General features: G+C 37.4%; 1 protein-coding gene and 1 long non-coding RNA gene across 3 annotated transcripts in view; one reads left to right on the top strand and one right to left on the bottom strand.

The window, feature by feature from the left end:
* LOC110341078 overlaps positions 1–26,865 on the bottom strand; it is a 235,200-nt gene that overhangs the window by 56,033 nt on the left and 152,302 nt on the right. For both annotated transcript variants that reach the window (XR_002382971.1, XR_002382972.1), the window contains one exon: positions 8,073–8,172. This is a non-coding gene — a long non-coding RNA (uncharacterized LOC110341078). The remainder of the gene's footprint in view (positions 1–8,072; positions 8,173–26,865) is intronic.
* The window catches only part of Mdfic2 (MyoD family inhibitor domain containing 2), a 107,631-nt gene that overhangs the window by 32,196 nt on the left and 48,570 nt on the right, over positions 1–26,865 (top strand). The gene's annotated exons all lie outside the window — the stretch shown is intronic.

Here is a 26,865-nt window from a genome sequence, read left to right as displayed (position 1 = left end):
AACCAGTGAATCTGGCAGCCCTGTCTGGCTTTCTTCCAACAAAAACACAGAATTAAATTAAATATAAAGTCTTTATTTATAAAAGGTTCAAGGAGGAAGGGAGGGACTAATGAGGTCCCACTCTTCTTTGAAGAACTATTGGTAGTTTATGGTTGCTGGGGTATGGGGGTAACTTTCTTTAGTGGTGTAGACACTGATTAAGCTACTCACACTCTAGCAAATAACTTCATACCCATGTTTATGCGCGCAATGGTAATTAAATCAGTGGGCCACAAAATACATTATATGAAAGTGGGAGGGAGATTTGGGGAGAAAAGAAGGGGTCCATTGGAGGGGCAGAGGTATAAGGAAGGGCTATAGGGGTGAATATCATCAAAACACATTATATATATGTATGAAATTGTCAAAGAACAAGGTTTTTTTTATGAAAATAGCACTGGCAGGCCAAGGAAGGCTGGCGATTGTTACTATCAAACTGGAAGAATCTAGAAACATCTAGGAGACAATCCTCTGGGTATGTCTGTGCAAGAGTTTCTTCTCTGAGTTAATTGAAGTGACAGCTCTCACCATGATTGTGGGTGAAACCATTCCATGGGCTGGAGTCTGGATTGAACAGGGAGGAGAGTGAGTGGGCAGCAGAAATTCCCCTTTCTCTGTTCCTTTGAGTGGAATCAATGCATGAACAGATGCTGCATACACCTGCCACCATGCCTTTCATGCATGGTGGCATGTACCTTTATACAATGAGCCAAAATAAATCTTTCTTTCCTTAAATAAAGTCCATTGTAAACAAATAAAAAGGGATAATTTTACCTACTTCATTTTGATTTGATTAGTCATTCTCTTTATTGTTGTGCCAAAAAAGCACTAAAAGGGGAAGGGTTTATTTTAGTCACAATTTAAGAGGGGATCTAGTTCATAACTGAATTGAAGGCATGGTGGCAGGCTCCTAAGGTGGCTGGTCACACTGCACCACAGTGAGGAAGGAACTACAGAGCTGGCAGAAGGTAGGGCCAGACTACAAAATCTCTCAATACCTACCCCAGTGACTCACTTCCCCCAGCGAGGCCAGGAAGTTCCACAAGCTTCCAGAAAAGTTCCACCAGCTAGAGTCAATTGTTCAACTACATGAGCTATTGGGATGTTCATTGATGTTCACAGTCAAATACAACTGAGCAAGACTTTCGTAAACTAATGAACAGTTTGATGTCAAGAAGCTATTATGTAATGAATGACTCACCAGGAAAGACAAGTGTTAGACACTTTTAGCAAAAGGAGGGAAAAGTCCTCATTTCAAATTAATTTACTTTTCAACTCCCCATAGAGCTAAGTTGTAAGTACTTAGCAAAACACAGTTTGTTTCATCTTTTTGATAACCCTATGGCATTAAATATTTGTCTTACTGCCCATGAATAAGTGAGGGATTGGGAGCAGTTACTAGTTGAAGGTCCCAAAGTCAAGCAGAAACCAGGCCAGAGATTAAACTGAGGTGATGTAGTCTCAAGACCCATATTTCTTAAACATCAAGTTTTATCTGGAGACATAGTTTAAAACAGATAAAAGTTTATTAATAGCAGCTCTTTGATAAGTTAACATTTTAACATTAATATGAAGTGAGTGAGAACACTGATGAGGCTTTTGTGGTCTCACAGGGACTGCGTGACAGTTGTAGATCACAGCTTCAGGCTGACATCATCCCAAAGACTGACATTAGTTTTCCCACCTTCTCACATTAAAATGATATCATATTATCCTTTTTCATAGAACATGCACAACCAAATTGTAGGGGAAACCTCAACAGAACTAATGTAGAGTTTACAGAAAGAATATTACAATGTTTGGAGAATTGAATGTTATACCATTTGCAATAACTAATAACATTAATAATACTCCTTAACAAGTAATCAATTTGGTGGCTTTTACTAAGTTCAGTTGGTTTTACATTGGTTATTTAGAAGGAAATACTTTTCAAATGTATCTTATGATCTGCAGTTGATGAACAATGTCATTAAAAATTATATATCAGGTCTCATCTCTGTCAGATGTTCACTCCATATTTCATAGGAGTTAAGTTTATTTTGTTAAGAATGATGACTCCAATCTTGTCTCATTTTTATGAGTAGTAATTTATCTGCAGTCAAGGCAGGAAATATCACTTTCAGAGTTGCCTAGCTGAACTCTTGCAATTGTTTAAAAAACTCTGTCTCTCTCTCTGTATCTCTCTCTCTGCCTCCCTTCCTCCTTCCACTCTCCACTCTCCCCCTCTCTCATTGCCTGTCTACTCACAAATCATACACACACACACACACACACACACACACACACACACACACACACACATACACACGTTCCACAGTTTGTTAGAAGTATTTTTAGTTACATGTGCATAAAGGCTTACACATTCCTAACAGGTGGTTTTCACTCTGACTTATACCATCAGTTTTTAAATGGCCATGAAGTTTCAACACAAAAGGCAAATTCTAAACAACACTGTGTACTCAACTACTAACGAAGTTAAAGAAGGCTACTCTTTTAAAAATGGCGATTGATTAGTAATGCCTGCAGCTGGCATAGACTCTGAGGAGTGGCAGCACACATGGGCCAAGCACATCTGTGCCTTGGCTTTTTCTCCTCTGAAGCAATCAAAACACCATTATTAGCCAAAAATAAGAACCACACTTCTCCTTTTTGAGATGGCCTCATAACTCAGACTTTTCACCAGGATTGACCTTTTCCCAATTAGGGGATATTACTGTATTATCTGGATTTTACTGGTTTAGGGAGGATTTTTCTGGACCATCTCCCGGGTGATGGCAATGATCCCAAAGTACTCCTGGAGAGAGGCAATTCTGTGATCTCATCCTGGAGCCTTTAAGACTTTCTTTTGGATTAAGGGTCTTAGCATCTCATTTTTAAGGAAAAAGAAGAGGCGATAAGTACTATATAAACATGTATTTTCTTAAGAGTATCTTCCGAGAATTGGTTTGAGTCAAGTCAGTTTTAATGAACTAGCTAGGCTTAGTGCACTTGTTTTTCAACCTCTGGGGACAAACATTCCCATCTGCATGAAATCCTGGGCATGTCTTTCCAGCCTCGCTGATCACAGGGTGGATCTTAGTTGTGGCAGTCGTCTCAGGACTGCGATCATCTTCCCTGCATAGACTGTCTAAGTCAAGTCACTGACTGGACTCCTTTGGCAACAAGCAGGCGGGCCGGTGAGGTGTATACCTGAGGATCAAGTGATCGATGGAGGGGACTGTTTGTGCTGGACTCTCGCCACCACAGTGCTAATCACAGAGCACACAGCAGCTGAACAATTCTTCAGAGAAGTTTTCCAGAATATTAATGGCTCGCTGTCTCATTTTCTTCCCTTTTGTTGACTCTCTCTGATCTTGTCTAAAAACAAATTTGTAAACTCACTGACACAGGAAATACTCATTCCTGCTCTTCAGTGGGAGGGTAGTTTTACCAGAGCGTTTATGCCCATGGAACTAGAGGGTAGGAAGGAATGGAATAACCATTTGTGTAGGAAAGATTCAGTTAATGATGTTGACTAGGACGTAGTAAGATAGCCACTGCTCAGCGAGTGAATTCAACACAAACCAAGCCCGAAACACATTGTTCAGTTCATTGGGACTGGCCTGTGTTTTCTTTCTGTCCATTTTCTCTAATTTACTATTAGAGAAATTCAGGGAACAAGGTTACGTATTCTTGACATAATTGTTTGGAAACTGTTCTTGTTTATTTTTAATGTCATGAGATATTTAATGACAGGCTTGAATTTGCCAGAGTTTGGAAGAGCCCACTCTCTGAAAAAACTGGTCATCGAGACTTCACTGCAGTTCTGGTCTACCTACTCTATTCCATTTACATAAATATTTTAAATTGAAAAACACTCTAAATTTTCTCATTTAGTTGACTAATTCTGTGATTTGCATTATTAGGTTCTCAGTTCTGTTGATATTTTTCATTCCTTTTTCCCTAAGGAAAAATAAACTCATAGATTTATTATCATTATACTTATATCTGATCCTTTAATTTCTATTTTAACCTAATTCACTTAACTATCATTTTCTTAGGACAATTTTAAAGCAATTTTGTTGCTTTTATTATATACTCCTTTCAGTGCATTTTACTTAAGAGGAATAATTTTTCAGTTTTCTTTGGATCCCAGTCTTATGTCTATATATTTATTACTGCTATCATTTTTGTTTTCTAACTATTATATAATCTTGTTTGATTTCTCCCAGGTCTTTCTTTTCTTTCTCCCTCCTGTTAGATTAAGGACCTGTCACTTTAAGGTACAACTTCCTTAACCAGACATAGCACCTTAGGAGAAATCAGGTTACTAACTGCCCCCAATACACACACCCTAGCCTGTTTTTTAGAACAAAGAAATGATGGGCCCCTGCCATCCTACTAGGTAGGACTGGTTAGAGCACTCTGGGCTGGGGATGGATGTAGGGCAAGCAGACCCATTCTGTCCATCCCACAAGTGTAAGACAAGTTTTGGTCTTCCCTAATGTCTACCTCCACATCATGTCTCTTGCAATGTAGGCTAAAGCATATGGTGTGGGACTTCCTGCCACCCCACTGGAAACCCGTAAAAGTCAGAAACCACTTTTGTTTGAAGGATTTAAAGATTGGCCCTTCCAGTCACCTCACCATCACCCACTGCTATATTCATGGCAGTTTTCTTTCTTAATGAAACTCCTCTTTGGACCTGATGGCCTGTATTCTCCACTGAGGGTCCACCTCCTTATCAAACTGTTCAGAAGGGTGTTCTCACATCAGCTCTTGTCCATGAATCTAGAGCTCTTTCTTGCAATGGTAGATCAAACCCAGGGACTCATGCCTGTTAGGGGAGCAAGCATTCTCCCACTGAGCACACCTGAGCTCCTTCTTGTGTCTTACCAGAAACTTGAAAAACAATAGTTAATGCTTCCATTGAGGAGGCTTTATTTTTTAATTGTCATTATTCATTTTTATTCTAATCACTGTAATAAAACATGGTCTGTTATTTTGAGCTTTTAAATTTTTCTGCCATTTCATTTTGACCTAGTTGATAAATGATTATTATCTTTCATGACTGCTGATAAATACATATTCTATAGGGCTTTAAAAGCATGTGTATTTTAATATAACTCAATCATATAAATTATACTTTCTAACCTTCCTTTTCTTTATATCTAAACACATTTTTAAAACTTTGGTAGATTGGTTAACACCATAAAGAGTATATTTCCCAATTTCTTTTTTTATTTAACCTTCATAATATATAAGGAGATGAATGTAAGTTCTGGATTGAAAACAAGTATTTATATCACATTTTCTTCATTATTAATCACTAGCTGTACATATAAGTGATATGTAGCAGAAATAAAAATTTCCTCCTGAATGTTATAATTTTCCTGATACTACTTGGTAATAAAGTCTTAATTATTTTTTTAATGAAAGAAGAATATCTCTGATGCAAACAACCATGCATAAAGTTGTTCCTTCACTGGGCTACTTTTCTAACAGGACAATCAGTAAAGGTTAAAGACAAGCATCTGTAATCAGCTGCACCCCCAGTGGGATACTGAAACAGGTGGCTTGAAACAGAAAGTGATTGCCATTCTACCTTCATCCAAACTTGGAATGCAGCACCAAGAACAAAGCTTCCTGTAAAGTGTGGATCCCTGTGGGTTTAGCAGTCTTGGCAGTGATAATGGAGGGTGTAATGGGGCATGGTGGAGGTATGTGGGGCATCTCTGTGCCTTTCACTTTCACTGCAAACCTACAATGATCTAAAAACAAGGCAAAAGAGGACCAGAACGAGGAAGACAGAGATGTTCAAGGAGTATGAAAGGGGAGGAAGTTTGATCCTGGGCTTAAACTCTCCAGTTCACTCTTCCAATGGTTTTTGATGCCTCTGGGCCACAGCTAGACAGTTACCACAGTCCCATTTCATGCAAGAGACACAGCTGTCACAGGGTAGGGAATCTTGACTTAGACTGTGTGCAGTGCTACTGCTCTGAAATGTCACACCTTCAGTTTTTAAACATTTAATTTAATTTGATGGAGACAGGTTTCTGTCTGTAGCTGAGGCTGTCCTTGACCTCGTGGCAGTTTCTTAATCTTAGAGAGCTGGGATTATAAGTGTGAGTCCCAGGGCCAGCAGAGGCTGCATGGTGGGGGGGCATAATCTTTCCACGCTCCTGTAAAATCTGGCTTGTGGAACCTTTATGCCTAGACTATGCTAATTTATAAGTAGCTTCACCATAGACAACAAGAGCCCCCATTCCTCTCTTCTGTCCCTGATTTTCCATCTGGTAGGAAAGAAGCCTCCTCCATTGGAAAAAAGAAAGAAATTCAATCTATTTCTAATACCTGAATAAAAATTATTCAATAGCTTATATCTCTCTGTATATTTTGCCTAGGCTCATTTTTCCTATACCTAGTTTAAGTTTGAGAGGTAGAAATAATATATCAAGTTTATTAATCAGTCTGCTTATCATTTTCCTTGATCTTAGGATATTAGGCTAGTTCTCAGAAATAAAAAAAAATTGAATTCTTACTTTGAAAGTAAACTGGGTATTTTCTATCCTCATCGTATATATGCAAATTATTGACAGTAAAAAATAAAACTTCTTAGTAAACCTCAAAAAATAGTGTGTGTGTGGTGGGGCATTGTGTAAATTATCAGAGAAAATGTATTAGAGGGGAGGTTTGGCATTCTCAGCCTCTTCGCTTTCACATAGTTGGCAGCACTTTTTTCTTAAGGCTAATGACTTGATGACCAAGAAAAGAGATCCCACTAAATTCATTGACTTATCCTTGCTCAGAATGAAAGTGGAACTGGTCACACATTTTGTGGGTGGAAGGTCAAGCCAGAATCCTACATGTCTTTGTTCTGGCTGGAACTTGCCACAGAGCCCAGGTTGGTGTGGACCTTGTTATGGCCTCCTTGTCTCAGCCTCCTTAGTGCACCATCATGCCCTGCCATAGCATTCATTCTTGGGAGTGAGTATGGGAATCTATGAGAGGTGAGCATGGAGGATTCATGCTCATATATCCAACCAGAAGGATTCCCCAAGCAATCCAGTGTTTTCTCATCCTAGTGCCAAGCCTTGCCTCTGGTGAGCATGGAACATTGAACCAATCTTCTCCTTCTAGCGTAATAATTTTTACCATCCACTAATTTGCATATAAGCAAATTCATTTTTCGAAAAATAAAAAGGCATATTTTTAAATTAAAAGCTACATAGGAGCGGAAAGCAATTCCATTTACCATAAAATGCTCACCTTAAATAACAACCATAGTTTAGTCAAATGTAGCTCAACTGAAGAAGTTATAAATTTGAAATTAGATATAAATAATAATAATATACTTTGCAAATATATAAAATAAATAACTAAAATGTTTTTACTGCCCAACTATTGGCCAATCAGCTTTTATTTAACAATGAGCACAATCCACAGCATGGAAGTGTAAGCCAAATCAACCCTTTCCTCCCCAACTTCCTTTTTGGTCATGGTGTTTCATTGCAGCAACAGGAACCTTAACTAAGTTGCATTATTTGTTCCCACAGAAGCTCTTTTTGTGTCTTACCTCCTCAGTATATCAATTCAGGCTGTACGGGGTGCTAATGGATTGCAAAATAGAGCTTAAATCAACAGAAAAAGGCTCTCTGTCAGAAGTGTATTTTCTTTTTTGTATCACAGGGTTCATTCCTATTTTGTCTTCCGTTTTCCACTGCAAGGCCCTCATCAATATCCAAGCAAGTGCTTATAAAATACTCTTGGATTACCAGAACCATCAGCCAAAATAGAGCCCTTTCTTTTAGAAATTACACAGTGTCAAGTATTCTGTCACAGCAACAGCAAATTACTAAGGTAGTCACTTGCCATGAACCTAAGAATAGATAACGAGAAGCTGTCACCTCTCCCCCAGTACCCAGTTCTAAGCATCTCTACTCTCAAAAGTCCAATCCTAAGTCCTAAGAGAACTGGGAAGCTCATTCATGAACTACATTCAACAAGTTGCTTTACAACCCCATGAAAAAAGCTACTTGATTTACTTCACTCACCATCATCCAGTCCAGGCTGAGCAGACAATTTCAGTATGGCTCCTACATGGAGTGAGTGTACTGGCTATATGGGTTAGGGTACATTGTTTTGTCACCCGCTCTGGAAATTAGAAAATTGATAATCTGTATTTAGATATCCATCCAATGATTACTTTCACAATATTAAGCAAATGCACACTTTCATATGTTAAGTTGAAGTCTTCCACTATGGAAATCTATCAAAATAAGGTCCACAAGTAGATAGCTGACACCAACGAGGTGAATCAGTGATCAAGATGATTAAGAGATGTTTAAGTGATGGTCACTACCATTATTTCTTAGGCAATATATAATTCTAAAACAAGGAGGGAAATGCAACTTTTATACTACACTTGAATTATTTACATATTAATTATTTACAACCAGCACTCTTTGCAAAAATATAAGATACAAAATGATAATAGTAGTCACAAAATCTTTTACAAAATTGAAAAAAAGAACAAGAATTCATGGGTGAACTTAATTTTTCCAGTCATGAGTAAGAGAGACTGCAACATCTTGCTACCATTTAACAACTCCCAAACTGGATACAATATATTAAACAATCAGCTTAAATGATGTTGGATGATAAGAAACAGAATGATAAGAAACAAGGAGTATCATTCTAGCGCCCAGGCCATTTGGCTGAGGGTAAGTTCTGGGTTGTAGCATAGCAATGAGAACCCAAAATGAGGGGATCTCACTAAATTGAAAAGATAGAGATGAAGGTTTCGAAGGTCACAGAGAATAGAATTTATGCCACAGAAAACTGGAGTGAGAACCACGTAGAAAAATATTCAGAGAGAATGATGGAGTTCTTTGAGTACTTTGCTGAACACTGTCCTCATAGGTAGGCAGAAGCCCCAAGAATCCAGGAGGCCCAGACTTGCAGGAAAAGAAAAATTGTCATAGAGCTTTAGGCCAAATGTTTCCCAGAGATTGTTCATGACTGACACTTCTATGAACTCCCTCCAGCAATGTTGGAGTAGCAGTGTGAATGTAAATGCATTCAGAAATGACCCTAGAAGGGTAAGCCTTTAAAATAAGGGCTACATTAGCCCTGGAACAGACATTACATATCTGCTTTTTAAAAGTCATAGAATAAAACATAATAATTCTGACCACAATTCATTGTCACTTAGAATAAGTCCTTAGAAGAATTAAAAACAAGATACACAGAAGACATAATCTCTAGCATTCAATGACATAAAAAATCACAATACCCCCCCACACAAACACAAACACAAACCAAACAAACAAAAACAAAGTCAGGCAGTGGTCATACATGCCTTTGATCCCTGCACTCTGGAGTCAAGCAGATTTCCCAAAGTTACAGAGAAACCCTGTCTCAAAAAACAAAAACACAAAAAATTCACAATACCAAGTATACAACAAAAAAGTTACTAAATACCAACTGAACAGCAAAAGATGAACTATAGTTAAAGAATATATTAGTGTAAACAGCAGAACCATATAGGATACATACAATAGAATTTTCAGTCATGTCAAAATGATAAATATAATTATTATCTCTTCTGTCTACTAAACATATGATGGAAAACATGATCACAATATGGAATACAAAAATGGGTAGAAAATGGCTATAAAACACAACACTTAAAATGAAATTTTCTTTGCAAAAACAGCAAGTTAGACACTGATAGTAAAATTCTAGTGAATTAAAGGATGTGAAACAAATCATGCGAACAAACAAAAGTAGGGGAGAACCTCAATGAATGTGTAAGATTAATGTAAGTGTAAATGGAGTTGTAGAAATAGGTGCTGGAGAAAGCAGAACAAAACAATTTTATCTGAAAAATTTTTGTGAATGAATAATTTTTTAAGTTTTTTTCAAATCTAATGAAAACTCTAAACTCATAGATCGAGGAACCCCCAACCTCCAAGGAAGAAACTGAATGCATGCACAAACCCAGTGGTAGTCTACTATGACTGTTGTTCATACTGAGTTTTGTTAATAATCTCAAAAGACTTCAGACTCTTGATCCTCCTGCCTCACCTTTCCCAGTGGTGGTACTACAGGAAAGTGATGTCATGAATGGTACTGAGTAGTTATTTCTAACTGAGCTGTGATGTCTGCAAATGCACTGTAAGTGATTTCATATGCCCATAACTTTCAGATTCTGTTTATATATGTTTAGCTATTTATTTCTTCAGTGCTGTGAATTGAGTCTGATTCTTGTTCATGTTAGGTTGGTACTCTAATTCAGCTATAATGTGGGTCTCACAGTATTCGAGCAGTAAAAATGGCTCACATGAAATAATCCAAAGCCACTCCACATGACAGACACTGTTATAGAACTGGTCTTTTTCTGTGCCTATGGAAAGAACACAGACAGCTAAGCATCTAACTGCATCTTTCAGCTGGTGTTCACTGAACGCAATGACTGCTATGTTTTTTACTGAAGCTTCTTCTTTAGATTCTGAGTCTTCACAGTTTTCCATTTCCCTCTCTCCTCTGTTCCTAGGAATCTCAGAGTAGTTTTTTCCATGCTAATATTATACAGTCCCAGGCCAAGTATACAGTCCCATCTTTTCTTCATATACCTTTTATTCTCTCATCTGTAGTTGATGCTCTGTTGAAAGCAGAAATTGCTGAAAAACGGAACAAAGGAAAGAATAGTACATTGGAACTGGAGACATCCAGGAAGTATGTTACTACCATATTAGTCTGAAAACAAAAGTAGAAGGAAAGGTCATGGCACTACATATGCTGAGTCCAGAGAGAGTAACTATATGAAGAGGGTAGTCTGTTATTCAAGACCATTTTTATTTACCTAAATTAGACATTAAACTCCTCTGTGTACCAGAAAGTATCTTAAGGATATTTCCTGCCACATCTCTTTTTATTAGCTAATTCTTGCAGTGCTGGGAATTGAAGCCAAGGTCTTCTACATCTACGATAAGTGCTTTACCACTGAGTTTCACCCCAACCTTCATGTAACATCTCATTAACCTTCACTGGTGCTGGAAGCAGCATCATTTCCCTGTGGTACAGAGGAGGGAATGCAAACCTTTGAGAACTCAGATGTTTTCTAATACCCCTAAGGGCTAAGCATTTGTTTGTGTAATTCCAGCACCTAGACTTCAACATGTATTCATATAGTCTTCTATGTGTTCCAGAGTATCTGAATAGAGATAATGGAAGTCATGGGGTGATGATGAGATCATTACAAAACAGAGGAAGAGGAGAGGGAGGGATGGAAGGAGATAAAGGGAGGGGAAGAAAGAGAGATGGAAGGAAGACTAGGGAAGGAAGGATGAAGGAGGAGAAGCAGAGGGAGTCAGAAAGCAAAGAGAGGGAAAAGGGAGGGAGGGAGGGAAGGAGCAAGGAAGAGAAGGAGGGAAGGGAGGGAAGGAGGGAGAGAAAGAGAGAATGTGAAAAATGAAATGTACACCAGTAATTGTCAACCAGAGTATAAAGAATGAAACGTGAGAGATGCAATCAAAAGCACCCAGGGAGGTTGCCTGTGACACGATGAATGGCAGGAGATGAACCAGCTTGATCCCATTCAGACTTCCTATATAACATAGGCACATTCATATGGATGTCTTAGAGACACAGTTGTTGTGAGTGATGAAAGAGCAGGCCATAAGAACAATGAGGTGAGAACTAAGTCATACTCAATATCTCATGGTCTTAGAGGGATTGCAGTTGACCATGGAATTCAAGACCAACTCTTCAGCAATTTCCAGCATCAGTAACCCAATATTTGTAAATTGACTTCCAGCACTAAGAGGATGAAGACCCTATCTGATATTTTCAACCAACATTTAACTTTATGCCAAAATATTAGAAAATAACATTAAAGAGTCCTTTTTTAGGAATTGTTTTTTTTTCTCTCCATTCTCAGAATTCTTAGTTATGCTGAAATCCTAAAAGGAATTGTAAGGTTGGGGCTTCAATTACCTTTCAAAAAACAAAAGTAGCTTAAGTGGACCTGAATCTAAAATGTTTCTTAGGTCTCAGCTGATGGGGCAGTTTTTGGAGACTGTGAATTAAATACCCATTTTGGCTCATGGTCTTAGAGGGATTGCAGTTGATCATGAAAAAGAAGGGAGGACATCACAAGTGTCTTTCCATGGTTGGACAGTATGCAGCTGTAGCTTCTTATCATAGCATAGGCCAGGAACAGAGAGTGCTTGCCCAGACAATCTGTATACCCTCCAAAGACCATCTCTAGCGACCTACTTTTCAGCCTGGACCAACTTCCTCAAGATTCCACAACCTCCCAAAATAGCACCAGCAGAATTCTGAGACAGGACAAGACACAGAGAACAGGCCACATGGGATAAAGCATTCTACCATCCAGAGAAAAACACAATATGAACCAAGAAATGAGGCAAAGCCACTGAAGGAATTGAAGTGGCAAACAGACATGATATCTTCACCTTGACTTAATGCATGCGCAGAGAATTCAATGCCTTTCTCTACTGTGTCTCATCCAATTTTCTTCTTTTTCAGTTTCACAATTGATGGTTGAGTTCTTATTATAAAAATCAAAATTCATTGTTGGGGAATATTCCCAAAATGAAAGAAAAGACTAATAATTACCAATTAGACTGTCCCCTGCTGTTAGCATTTCTGCAAACTTCCAGTTCTGTATTTTATTAGTTAAATAAATCTCACTTTAAGGACCCATCTTCCTATTGTCAGCTGATTCTCTAAAGATTCTAACTTGTAATACCTGTTTCAATTCATTATTTATATGTAAAGTGTTGACTTCATAGTGTCTAACATTCTTAAAATAAATTTTAGTAGAATGGGAGATGAGTCATAAAATATTTAAAAATATTATTCTGATCATTATTTTTCATTTGTAACTAATCAACATTCCCTTCATACAATTGGCTTGATCAGTAAGAATCCATTTTAATATTAAAATAGAGGCTTACTTAATTGCTTATTATGAATATCTAGATATTCAGTAGTTTCTGCTGAAAAGTCACATACTCCCCCATTTAACTACTGTGGCACCTTGATTAAAAAACAATTGACTCAAGGATCATGAACTTAAATGAGGTAAAGGGTCATCAAAAGAAATAAAATAAGAATAGTTGAGCAAGTCTGCAATAGAGACAGAATAAGGGAAGGGCAGAGGGAAGGAAAGAAAGTGGGAGGCAGAACTAGAGATTAAGAATGACATAATGAAGTAAGAGAAAACACATAATAAATTATGTGTGTGGATGTTTATTTCTGAATGTCCAGGTTTAACGCTTTTGAGTATGTCTGTCTTTACACCTATACCACAAGCAGGGTGTGGTGTCACAGTCTAGTAATTCCAGCACTATGGCATTTGATAGAGAAGGGTTGTATTGCCATGGGTTATTGTAAATCTTAAAATCAAGGTATGTTGCTAAAATTCCTTCCCTGTGGGAGACAAATTATGGGGTCTGTTCCTCCACTTAAGGGTCCAACAATACATAGAGACACAATTACACCAAAGTTCACTCCAAGGAACCAACGAGTTTATTAGGCTTCCTTACAGAGCATAGGTGAAAGGAGTATGGGTGTACTTAAAGCAGGGTAATGAATCTCCTATGGCTGTATAGATGGAACCTCTCCCATCCTCCTTCCCCATCTATATACTTTAGCCCCATCCTAAGCTCCTTGCAATTAGGACAAAATTTCATACGACTAACTAGCTAGGAGTGGATGGACGTAAGTGGATTTTTCTTCGGGCTATCAGCTCACAAAAAATGACACAGAAACTTTTTATTAATTATGAAAGCTCAGCTTAAAGGTTAGGCTTGCCCCACTAGCTCTTACAACTTAAAATAACCCATATCTATTAATGTACATTCTCTCATGGCTCAGTTACCTTTACTCTGTACCTCCCATCCTATTTTCTCTTGTCTGACTGGTAACTCCAACTTTTTTTCTTCCCTGAGCACTCTGTTCCCTGAAGCACTGCCTAAACTTTTCTGACTAGCTAATGGCCATTCATGTCTTTATTAAACCAATCACAGTGACACATATTCACACAATATAAAGGAATATTCCACAACAGATGGATACTCAGCTGAGGGTCCCATGACCCTCCCATCTTTTCTTCTATGAAGGAAGGTCAATAGTCAATTATGACAATACTTTGCAAGCAGATGTACCTGAGCTGAAAATAATGGTGGTGATTTGGTTTAGAGAATAGTCCCAGGCTGGAGAGATGGCTCAGCCGTTAAAGGCTAGGCTCACAACCAAAAATATAAGAGAATAGTCCCAACAACAGGTAGTAGCAGATGTCTTTGTTGTACTATGTTGGCTTAACTGTGTCCATTACAGATGCAAGCTCCTGGATTTATATAGAGGTTTTTTATTGAACCTATGGGTCAATTTGCAGAGGATTGTCACCTTATTCCCATTAACATACATAGTCTTTAATTTCTCTTTTCAACATCTTATGTGTTTTGTACACAGATTTCATTCATACTTTATTAAATCTATTCAGAATATTTCATATTTTCTATGACTTGGTGATATGTCCTTTTTACCTGCCAGTTTATTCCCTAGTACTCAGAAGGATTCTGGGAAAGTTTAAGGATAATCCACAACTCTCCCTGACAATTTTAAGGTATATGCTATGAAGTTACATTCAGGGATGGGGTTATGCTTCCTTATCTTTCCATGAAATCCATGCCCTAACTCTGTTTCTCATCATTAAACCATGTTTGTTTTCTTAATCATCCTGACTATATATTCTTTTATACACTGCTCATGTACTCTTCCTCTCCTTTGCTTAGATCATAATTTATCTTCTCCTTTAGTTTCTTATAGAACTGGAAATACATGTGTAAATTCCAAATTTTATGCAGTTTATTTAAGTTCTCAGTTACAGACCTAACACAAATCTACTTTAAGTTACAACATTAATGTGCTAAGTATGTTCTGAAAGCTCTTACCTTACATGTAAATGAGCTTTAGATGAATTTTTCACAGAACAAACTGGAAGACAAATACCCTTGACTATTTTACACTTTCCTATGTAATGTTTCATTGAATTCATTGATGGAGCAGGAAAGTTTATAGGTTTTCAGATATTCCAATGATGTATTCACAGTCTTTGGGTTTTGCTGGTGAATAGTTAACAGGCTTCAAGGAACGTAGTGAACAATTGGCCCCTGAGATCCTCAAAGACGTACTGTCCATCCCTAACTAGAGTTTAGACTACAGACTATATTAACTTCAGCTTGCAGTTCACATTGCATCTTAAAGGACTCCAAAGAACAGTTTAGGAAGTGGCTCCTCATAGGGAGGGTAGATTTCAAAAAGACAATGTCATGTCTTTCAAATGAGAACTCCATTTCTCTTCATATGTTTCAGAAAACTGGAACATAAATATGAGTTATCATGATTGAGAGGACATGGCTTTAATAACAATAGTCCAAACACACTACAATATAACTATGATGTTAGCATTTCTATCTGAACTAAAGGGGTGTATCTAAAAGAAGCATTCATAGCTTTGAGGCAAAATTGCTACTACACCTTCTGAGTTTTTGTCCTACAAATATGAATTTTTATCTAATTATTACTAAGTTGTATTAAAATAATTTAGGAAAGGAGAGAAAGAGTTACAAGTTATAAAACATTTATAAGTTCTCCATGGAGTTAATTTTTTGAAATGTCCAGAATCCCATGTAACAGTTATGTACAAATTAAAGTATATCTCACATAAAGGAAGATTCATTTAATTAGCGAACTTTGATTGTTCCCAATTCCCAAGATTTAGAGAATCAATAAACTTGAAGGACAGATCTCCTTGTAGACTGCTGAATACAAGGAACAATGTGTTTGTTCCACATCTGCTTACTGAGAACCCAATGTCAAACACATTCCAGGATTGTCCATGGCCCTTGTCTATGTGTGCTTGCAGTGCATTTAACTTCCCAAATATTTCTTCATAAAAGGTGTTTGATTAAAAAAATACCTTCCAAGAGTCCAATCTACTTTTTATCCTGTAATTTATTAACAGCTTAATAAGTTTTATATTTTTGGTGGGGTTGGGAGCATAATTGGATAATGTAGCGCAACTTCCTTGATACCAAATTGCCAGTGGAGTTTTAGAACCCATCTCTTATTTCATTAATTGAATTTCATGCTTCTGTACAATCATATCTTTCACCAAAACACCTAGTTAAAAACCTGTATACCATCTACTTAAAGTTATTACATGAAATGATCAGAACATCCATCCATTTACTGTACACTTAACACATCATTGTCTGTCCATTGTAAGAATATAAAGATGCCATTAAGGCAAGAATTAAGGTGGGGAAAAGAGTATTACACAAAACAAGCTCCCATTCTGTTAAGTAAAAATAAGAGATAGGGATGCCATGTATGTAAAATCCATGCCTTGAGGAATGTATACAAAACCAATGAGAGAGTTGAACTACCCTGGAGAGATGATGGAATATCCCTGAAAAGTGAGTCCAGGTGCTTGTGTGTAGTGCTTCTTTCCATTGGAGAATATTCAAAAAAATCTGATTCCTTTTCCTACCCAGTGATAAGGTTCAATAATAATCATCTTGTACATTCTTGATTTCAAATATAAAGCTGTCTTTTAATTTTGCCATTTTAAAATATATCATTATTGCCTCTGTTATCTTACTTTTGTGTAAACTAGATATGAATTTATTGTTCCAAAGGCTTTCTAAGTGAAAACTAATTTCCAAAAAATTCAGTGTAAGGAAAGAACATTTGTTTCTAAAATGGATTATGTTATTTAGCTCCTGTTCACATCTGTTTGTAATAATGGATAACTTGTACAAAACAAAATAATAATTAAGATTTACACAGATGAAATAAAAATAAGCAATTTTAGAATATTTGAGGTTGAATATTTTTTAAAGATTCTTTCAAGCAGTCTATAAGTATATCTTTAATTTATCCATTAATTCCAAGAGAATTTAAACAGAATTTCTAGCTGCTAAAAACCACACAATTGACACTAATGTTTTATCACTATTAGTTTGCACACATTTTTAAGCAATTTAAATTGGGTTTTGTTGTGTAGAATTAATTACTCAGCAATGTTAATGTTCTGAAAAAAGAAACACAAATGTGAATATGACTACTAAATGACTGTTATTTGAGTCAAACTACACATATTTGTTACTAATTTATCACTGAATTTATTCCCACTTTTTATTCTGATGACCTCTCTATATTAAACCATTGACTAAAATAGAACAGATTCAGGACTTTGTTGTTTGTAAACATGACTGACAATTTTAAATATATTTATATATTCCTATTTCTTGGAACATATTTCTTAAACTTAGGTTTCTTTGATATAAAAAGTTCCAAGACCATAAGTGATTTAGTATAGTCTTTGTGGGGAGAAGGTTATCTTATACTTCAAGTTCAAGACCTGAATGAAAAGCCCTGCATGTATCCCACTGAGACATCCAAGGCTATGGGCATTATAACACTCATGTCATATCACCTGTTGCCCTATCCAGTCCCTTCTCCAGGCTTCCCCACGCCACTCTTGCACTGGAATTCTCCCACTTGACTCTCCACATGAATGTAATGGTTTTTCCTGCCTACATGGCTCACTCCGTAAATTTGTCGTGTTGGTAGAGACTAGCCCTGTCATCCTCTAAAACGTCACTTCTCATTTCTGCACTGAGCAATTTTTCCTTCTTAGCACTTACCTCATTCTAAATACTTTTCATTTTTATATGGTTTCTTCATGCTTGCATTTGTTTTATTATACTACTACATCCAGTGAACATATAAAAACTCCTGGTACCTAGTAGGGGCTCAAGAATTATTCTTTCATTTTTATTTAACCAACAAAAGGCAACATAGGCCTGTAGAGCAAAATCAGTTGGAGACAAAGAGCTTCCCCTTAGAGCTAGAACACATGTTCTCTGCTTATCACAGCGATTCCATTCCTGTTAGTTGCCCAGCTTTATTAACTTTATGACGGTTGCTTGGACAGCTTTAGGTTTATCACTGTACACCTTCAATCAAGTTTCTAACCTACCAGCCTCTCAAAATTCAATGAGCCACTTAGATCAATAGTCTATTTACAGAGATTTTGACAATACCTTATATCTCCCAGGGATATCCCTCCCTTTAACCTACAACCATCAAAAAACAATTTACAGTTATCTATATTACATCAGTGATGGGTTGTGGGATATGGTTATGCCTTTCAATACTCTGATGGAAAATGAGAACACATAGTAAATATACTGTAAGACTAAGCAAGTAATCACTTCTCACATGCACACTGGCCAATGTGTATTCTCTACTGAGATCACACATGGAAAATCCCATGCATTATGTTCAATTCACCAACTAATATGATTTTATTAATTATTTATTACTTCAATGATGATTCTCAGTTACATATGGGCCAAAGTCAAAATGTAACCTCAGGGCTAATAGAGTATTTGTCTTTGTTACTTTTCAATTGCTGTGACAAAATACCATGACCAAGGCAATTTATAAAAGAAAGCATCTAATTTGGGGCTCACAGTTCCAAAAGGTTAGAGTCTATGACCATCACAGGGGAAGCATGGCAGCAGGTAGGCAAGTGTAGCACTGAAACAGTATTTACATCTTGATCCACAAGTATGAGGCAAATGAAGTTAACTGGGAATGGTGTGGCTTTTAGAAACCTCAAAGCCCTCTTGTAGTGATATAATTTCTCCCCAAACCATACTTCCTAAGCCTTTCCAAATAGTTCCACCAGTTGGGGACTACGCATTCAAATATATGAGCCTAAGGGAGACATTCTTACTCAAGTTACCACAGCCCTGGAAGACAATTAATAATAGATAAGGCCCTTTACCTCCTTTCCTTTGAAACCTTATCCTACTCCATCCTTCAGGTAAGTGAAATTCCAGTGGAGACATTATAAAATGTGGTTTTTATCCACATCTTTAAAGAAAGAGATACAAATGCTGTTATTTAAGGGACTAAAATTAAGCAACCTTTATCTGTTAGATATTGCCTGCATGTCAATGGGAAATGACAATATTTTTTTGTTTTTTGCTTGCACATCTGTGGGATGGGTTACTAGAGTTTGGCTAATGTGGGCCATGTGCAATAGGAATTAGAACAGTTCTGCATGCTTGTTGCCTTTAGATATCTACTCTTGAACCAATATCTACTTACATATGCTTCTTTTGGTGCAAGAGGCAGAAACAACTGTTCTTGTCTCTGTCTTTGCCAAGCCAAGCCATTAATCCCTCCTCAAAAAAGCAATGAATGTACATACCCTGCCAGAGCAAGAATATGCATGTATAGTACTATTTACAGAGAGAAAAATTATGCTGATTAATCAAATTTTACCTACTGAGTAAAAAGAAAGAGACCTTCCCTACCTGTAACCACAGACCTTGCAATGCCTAGTCAGATACAATCCTTACAGTTGGGGCATAGATGAATAACTTTCATAGATCATGAAAGCTGAAGACCAGAGTCAATCTCTTCACCTTGTTGACCTTAAGTTCCCAGAACTCAGATGTCAGAAATGAAACTACAAAGCACAGTGGCGTCTGAAAATGCAGAGACAGTCATAACCACAGAACATGAGGAGTCACTTTGTCTCCAATGATGTGGGGAGAAACCACCTTTCTGCAATTTGTCTAATGGAATAACAATTAACTACTGGCTTGTTGTGGAGAAAGACTCCACTGGGCATTGCAAGTTTGGCTTAATGAATACAATTTCACAGTGCACAGCATACACTCAGAGTCCCTCTAGACAGGCATTTCAATGATGATTTCACAGGATATTACTTTTAATCAAATCACACTGCATGCCATTGTTTCATAGCCCATCTTTGGGTATATAGATTAAGTTTTATTGGGGACTACTTTTTTTCTCAGAAGAATGCCTGCCTCCTTTTGATGGAACCTTATTATTTGAAAGTCTGCCCATTAAACCTGGCTTTCCCTGAAAAGAGCTGTGTGCTCAGGAAGAAATACATATGTTTGTGTCTATAAACCCAAAGGGAACACAATATTTTCTTGGTCCCAAATTGTAAGATGCTTCCAGGACAAATAAAGAAATCGCCAGTGGAAAGTCTGGATATTAGTGTTTGAAGTGTTGTGGGAAAGTTGGAATTTTTGTGGAATAAAAACATACAGTAATTTGAAATTAAACACGTTCTCTCAGCAAACCCTTGCCAAGCTGGCTTCTCAGGAGCTATTTTCCTACCCAAAACGTTTAATGGTTTTTCTTTTAAGTATTAGTTAAAATATTTACTTCAATCTCAAAGAAATGTCCTGGAGTTCATTAAAATTTGGTTTGCAAAGAATTCTTAGTTTCTAAAAACATGATTCATTACAAAGAGAAATAAAATTAGCAAAAATGTTAATCACCATAAAGTTAAACACACAGGTATGGCTTCTTTATAATTATCTAAAAAGCCATTAATAATAGTGATGTTTGAATTAATTTACCAACTATGTACAGAGGGTAGAATGAACATAGCCATACAAATTTAGTGCTTTTAGCTGTATATGATTAGAAGAATCAAGGGCTCTAAGTCAAGTAGTTGGACGACCACATTAAATCTCCAAATAATTCAACAAAATGTTTATTCAATGGGAAAAAATAGCAAAGACCAAACCAAAAAAATAACCTAAATTATACCACTAAATGCAAAAGTAGGCCTAAAAATTATACAACCTGACCACTCCTTTTGTTTAAAAACAGTAAGTTCATAAACAGCCCAAAATCAGATCATCTCTCTAGATTTTAAAGCACAATTACAGCATCAGCTAGACGTGTGGATCTAATTACATGCTCTATATCATAGGCCACTTGGTGTACTGTTCATTTTTTTGCCAGAAAACCCCCTCACCCCCTCAAGAATTTTTTATTAGTGTTAGCAAATAAAGGAATTTTAGTACTTTGTTTTATTACCACTGGCATTGGTGGCTGCAATTTGGAATAACTACCGTATCTTAGCAACTCTAATCTTAGCAAAATAAATACAGCAAAGAGCAAACAGGCTTCCTGCCATACTAGTATCTCATCAACATCCCAAAACAGAAAGGTGGAGTAGGGAATTAATGGAGGATGACTTCCATCGATTGGCAGCATGCCCCTGCCCAAGCATAGTGCAATTCTTTCCATGTCCACAGCAGGGGCACCTGTGATATTCTGAGAAAAGGGAGTTCACTTAAAAATACTGGGCAAGTATGAAGGAAGGAGGAAAAAATCTGGAGATCCTCCATGGAGGGCCTAACTCTCCCTGTGATCTGAGAGAGGATTGGGTGGGAGACTGAGGGGCATAGTGGGGAGTGGGTGGGAGGGAGGGGATATGGAGCTGGGATTGACATGTGATCAAGCTTGTTTCTAACTTAAAAAATGTTTTAAAAGGAAGGGAAAAATCAGAGGAAAACAAGAAATAAGAAAGAGGTGGGGAGGGCATAGAAATTAAATTCTCTTCTCCTGTTCTCTACTGTAACAGAAACAGCAATGGCAACATCTGTCTGCTGTCTCTTCAGTTGCATCCAAACCAATGCCCATGAATGCAGGGGTTCTATCCCACACACTGTCCCTTTTCTAGCTCTGCATTATAACTACAACAAAGAAAGCACTTAGGGTAGATGCAAAAAGTTGTTCCAATTTTGGTTCTTGAAACTCATAGAAAATAGTAAAGACACAAAGGTTCTTTAACCACACCATGATACTGGATAAACCGCTTGATGTATATGGAAATGACCCCTTGTTCACCTTAATCCAAACACACATACATGCTCATGGTATGAGATTAGCTGCAGAATGTGCAACATGAAGGACTTTGTATTTAGAAGAACTTCATTAAGAACTTCCACTTCATCATTTCCTAGCTCCACAAAATCTGGTATCTCTAAGTGTGTGACCTCCTTCAGACCCAAAGCAATTAAGTGGAGAAGGTGAAGTGAACATGTCACTTGGAATGATGTCTGTAAAGCTACCTGGACCATTTCCTGACCAATCAATTCATTTCCAGTCTCCAGGTCCTTTCCCTGGAGTCACATGTGACTCCACTAAGATTCCTAACAGTGATATGTCATTCTAACCCCCTTCTTTTGTGCCACCAGCATGCTTGTGGTTCATTTGACCAAGTATTTTCCTTCTTTGAATTCTCCTCCAAGTGCTAAGATGCACCTATTTCTCAAGTTGTATTTCCTGAAATGTTTTTTCACTTGGAGTCTTACACTCTGGTCAAAATAACCGGTTCTTCATGATCTTCCCAGCGTATTATGTCAGTACATGATAATACGTTTTTACACTAGAGTATCATGTGATGTCTTTAGTGTAACATTGCACAATCATGTGCTTGCTTGTGTGTCTCTTCCATTAGACCCTACACTGAAAACTGTAAGCAAAAACTTACAGCATAGCATACCCTGCTTGTGCTTAAATTTAATAGATCCTTACATATTAGCCCATTTCCTTTACTATTTACCTTCCCAGCTTTTAAATAATAAAGGCATGGACCACAATGACTTGCGTAGGCTCTTATTTTCGTAATTTTAGATGCAAGTTATATGCAGCCCAAATGCAGTCAGGACAAAGTCAAAGATGATGATGGCTGGGGTGAGAGAAGCAGCTGATACCAGCAAATGGTCGTATTCTGAGTTGTAAAGGAAATATACTGTCACATGTTATATCCTAATCCAACTGAATTATAGCTTGGATTTGTGATGCAAAGTTGATATGAAGCCCAGGGTAAAAGACTCGGTGCTTTGTAGATAACGTGTGACTACTCTCTGGATATAGACAATGATATAGAGCATATATAGCATATAATAAAGAACACATATGAAGTATCCAAGAGTATATTTAAATGTCTTGAGTATAACTTTTATATTGGGCTTAGAAAGAACATTATTTCTATGAAGGAGATGCAATTGCACTGGTCACATTCTGTTCCCATCATTGAAAGAAATGCTTGCCTGAGAAAGGTGACCTCTACCTTACAGGTAAGTGTCAAGTTCTTACTCTGTGTATGCTGAAATATGCATCAAAATGGAAATGAAACATGTCTGGTGAAGGTAAGAGTGATGGAAGGAAGGAAGGAGAAAAAATGAATCCAACAGCAACAAGGATTGGCCTCCCCATACAGTCAAGGTTTTTCACAGGTACACTGCCGTGTTTTTATAGATTGGCTCACCAGTTTGAATACAAAATATTAAGCTTTATGTAAATTAAAAAATCCAATGCATACATTTTTAGCATCAAGTATGTTCCACAGGTTATTATATAAACCTAGATTGCTATTAATTGTGGTATTAAGCCATGCACATGGCATGGGGCATCTTTACACTAAAAACCTACTTGTTATTAAGAAAACGTTCAAACTTATTGGTGTATTAGTATATTTATTTCATGCCCCTTCCCTCCCTTCACAATGTATTGTTGTAACAAATATAGCAGAGTGAATAATAAACAGGATACTAAGACACCACACATCTTAGCCTACCATCCTGAACGGCCTCTGCTCTGCTGCACGAGGAACAGTATGACCTTTATCCTTTCTACTTCAAGAATATCCTTAAAGGTAGAAAAGTATCAAAAACGTGAGAACAATGATGACCTTTTCTAAGATTCTTGAAGCCCTCAATACTTTAAATAGCTGCTGTGTTCCCCACCCCCAGAACATCTTCACACACTCTTTTTTTTTTTTTTTTTTTTTTAGTGTATAGTGAACTTTGATATCTCTGGGGGGGATAAAAGAGCTCACTCTCTGCCTATCTACACATAATGTATTTAACAATGCATGTTATTGTTACATAAATGGAGGCTGTTGTCAATTTCAGTTCCCTGTAATATCAAAAGAACAAAGCAGGCAGGAAGAGCAAGAGGATGATCTAATGTGCCTCTGCTAATAATGAAGTCAGTGTCCTAAAGCAAGCTTGGTTGGCAGCCCTCTCCTGCAGGGGTTGTTTTAAACACCATCAATAGACAAAGTAGTGCAAACACGCTGGCTGGTGACAGGAAGAACACATTTTAAACTGTCAACCTTTATGCTGTCCTTTGGAAGAATAGCAATTACATAACTCAAGGAACCTTATTTTGCATTTGAAAAAAAATATATATAAAGCAGTTTGCAAAGTGTTATGCAAGACTCCGTCTTCTAAATTCTTTGCAGAAATTTGGTACTTATTTTTAACTGTCATCTTTTTTTCCTTCTTATTACCCATTCGAGTGGTAAGGTTGGCATCAATATTAAATAGTTCAGAATTTAAACTGTTTTCTATTTGAATTATTAACAAATTCATTTATAGAGAACATTGGTATTCCTTAATTACACTCAAAGTCCAGTTGTGAATTTTCTCAGGACCCTGTGCTTTTCCATCTATCAGCATTAAAATACTAAAAATTTAACTAATTTTCAAATATCTTATTAAAGTTTTAAGATGTTTTGTCTTAAAAAGATGAGGGAAGAAAATGCTGGCCAAAATAATTTTGTACAACCAAAATTTTATTGGGACTCCTCCCTCTCCCATCTCCATCTTCTTTGGAAATAAGTTTGGAAGAAAAAAGAGAGAAAGAAAAACTCTTTAAAAATGCAGACTTGATGCCAAGAGAAATACATTGCTAGTACCCTAAATAGTTAATGTATTTTCTAAATGAATGATTTAAAATAGCTATTAAAGGAGAGGAAATGAGCTTAGGTTTCTAGTAATGACTTCTCCTCTTCAGAACGAAATCTGTAAATCCCTGATTGCAATGCCAAATCCCCGAAGGACCAGCAGAGCTGGGACTGACGCTCACTGGCTTTGTGTTTAATAGTTCCAGATAAGTAGCATGATTTTTATATATGTAATTTGGGAGAATATTCAGAATTTATAGTCCTGGAGACAATTTATGAATGAATTTTCTTTTGAAAGTACATTATTTTAAAAATCAACTCTTCGACCCAAATTGTAAGCAGAGCACATAGGAATGTGAGAGACCTGAGTATAAATGCAGGGATGTATGTGTGCATGTTCATATATGCACACACACACACATGCACAAAACATAAGGACCGTTTTATCCACAGGAGTATAATGATGCAGTCTGTGATTGTTAATAAAAATGCATTTCTAACCATCAAATTTGAGTCTATTATTCTAAGTTAATTGCATTTGCCCTAAAGAGACTTAGAGCTGGCTGTCAGCCTGTGTGTGTCAGTTCTGTTTCACTCGTCAGTCAATCATGTCTCCTCTCCCTTTCTTTACACCCCATATATTGATCAGATAGGGTTTTTTTTAGCATACTTCCCTGGCTTTCAAAGCACTGAAAAAGGTGATCATCTTCATGTTATCAAATGTGTCTCATTACCTCATTCGTTTGCACGTTACGTTAATTACTATTTCAGTAGCAAACAGAATGCCCCTTTGACAGGCCCACGGGACTGCCATTAATTATAATAAATGGAACTCACTCAAGGAAACACCAAGAAAGAACTAACCATGAACAACAAGTCTACACTGCTGTGGTTGGGAGCATCTGGGCTTGCCAGACTAGAAGCCCAAATATTCATCATGATAAACATTAGTTCCTGACTGTGGTACATTCCAGAGGATGGATGCATCTTGTTCAAATAGGTCCTCAGGAGAGAATGAACCATTCCGCCTTGGCAGTGAAGGAGATTAAAGAAGTAAATGCACGCCTTGTTTCCATGCCAGTCGGTGAAAACCGATGGGAACACAATAGCACAGAGGTTGGGTGGGAAAGTGGTTAGGGTGGTGAAACTGAGAAGCAGAAAGGTCCTCGTGTGAGTCAGGGTGCAGGATGAGAGGTAGAAGGCATCGCAGGGCAAGGGGATAATCACCTGATCAGAAGCAGAGCAATTAAAAGGTGACCCTTACCTCCTCTCTTACTCAGTCTAAGAAACCATAGACAATTACCACAGTGCTTTCCCCTGGGATGGGTGATGCATCCTGCACTGTCAGTACAGTACTTCTGTGGTTTTTATGGAAATTTCTTTCAGCCTGGCTTTAGGACAATGATTTCCAACTGGAGGTGAGTTCACACACATGCACACGTACACACAACTCCCACACAACCAACATACCATATACCATATACCATACCATACTATACCATACCATACCATACCATACTATACCATAACACCATACCATACCATACCATACTATACCATACCATACCATACTATACCATAATACCATACCATACCATATTATACCATAATACCATACCATACCATACCATACCATATCTGGGGACACTGCGAGGAGTATTGTTGGCATTTAACAGGTAAAGAGAAGCTACAGAAACTGTTATTCCACCCATGACAAAATATCTAGAGCCCCAAGCGCTGACAGTGGCCCCATTAGGAACACCTGCCTTAGTAGGTGGCTGGAATATACTTAGAGCTACACTGAAACAGTGCACAACAGGCCACCAGCAGTTCAGTGAGCAGAATTTAAGCAGCTTCAAGAGACAGAGAGCATCACATACCACATTTTCTTGCCTGTTAAAGAACACCATTCATTATCTAGATCCCTAGAACCATGGAGCCAAATGCAGCCCTAATTTTAAAGGGAACAAAGGAAAATGAAGCTCATGGATTGATAGGAGATATTTCAAAGATCTTCAAGACAAAGCAGCTGAAAATCCTCAATGAAAAGACTCAGTAAGAAAATTATGTCAATGTCCCTAATCCTCAAGGGACCTTAACAAAGCCTTCATGAGTGAAACACTGGTGCCAGCAGAAGACAAAGTAGGGAGGGAAATGTACAGAATAGAGAAGGATTATGGGTAAGAAACAAGAGAAAGCTAAAA

Source organism: Mesocricetus auratus, unplaced genomic scaffold (genome assembly GCF_017639785.1).
Source record: "Mesocricetus auratus isolate SY011 unplaced genomic scaffold, BCM_Maur_2.0 Super-Scaffold_100676, whole genome shotgun sequence".
NCBI lineage: Eukaryota > Metazoa > Chordata > Mammalia > Rodentia > Cricetidae > Mesocricetus > Mesocricetus auratus.
The sequence above is the reverse complement of the archived record's forward strand: the minus strand, read 5'-3'. Positions and strand labels throughout refer to the sequence as shown.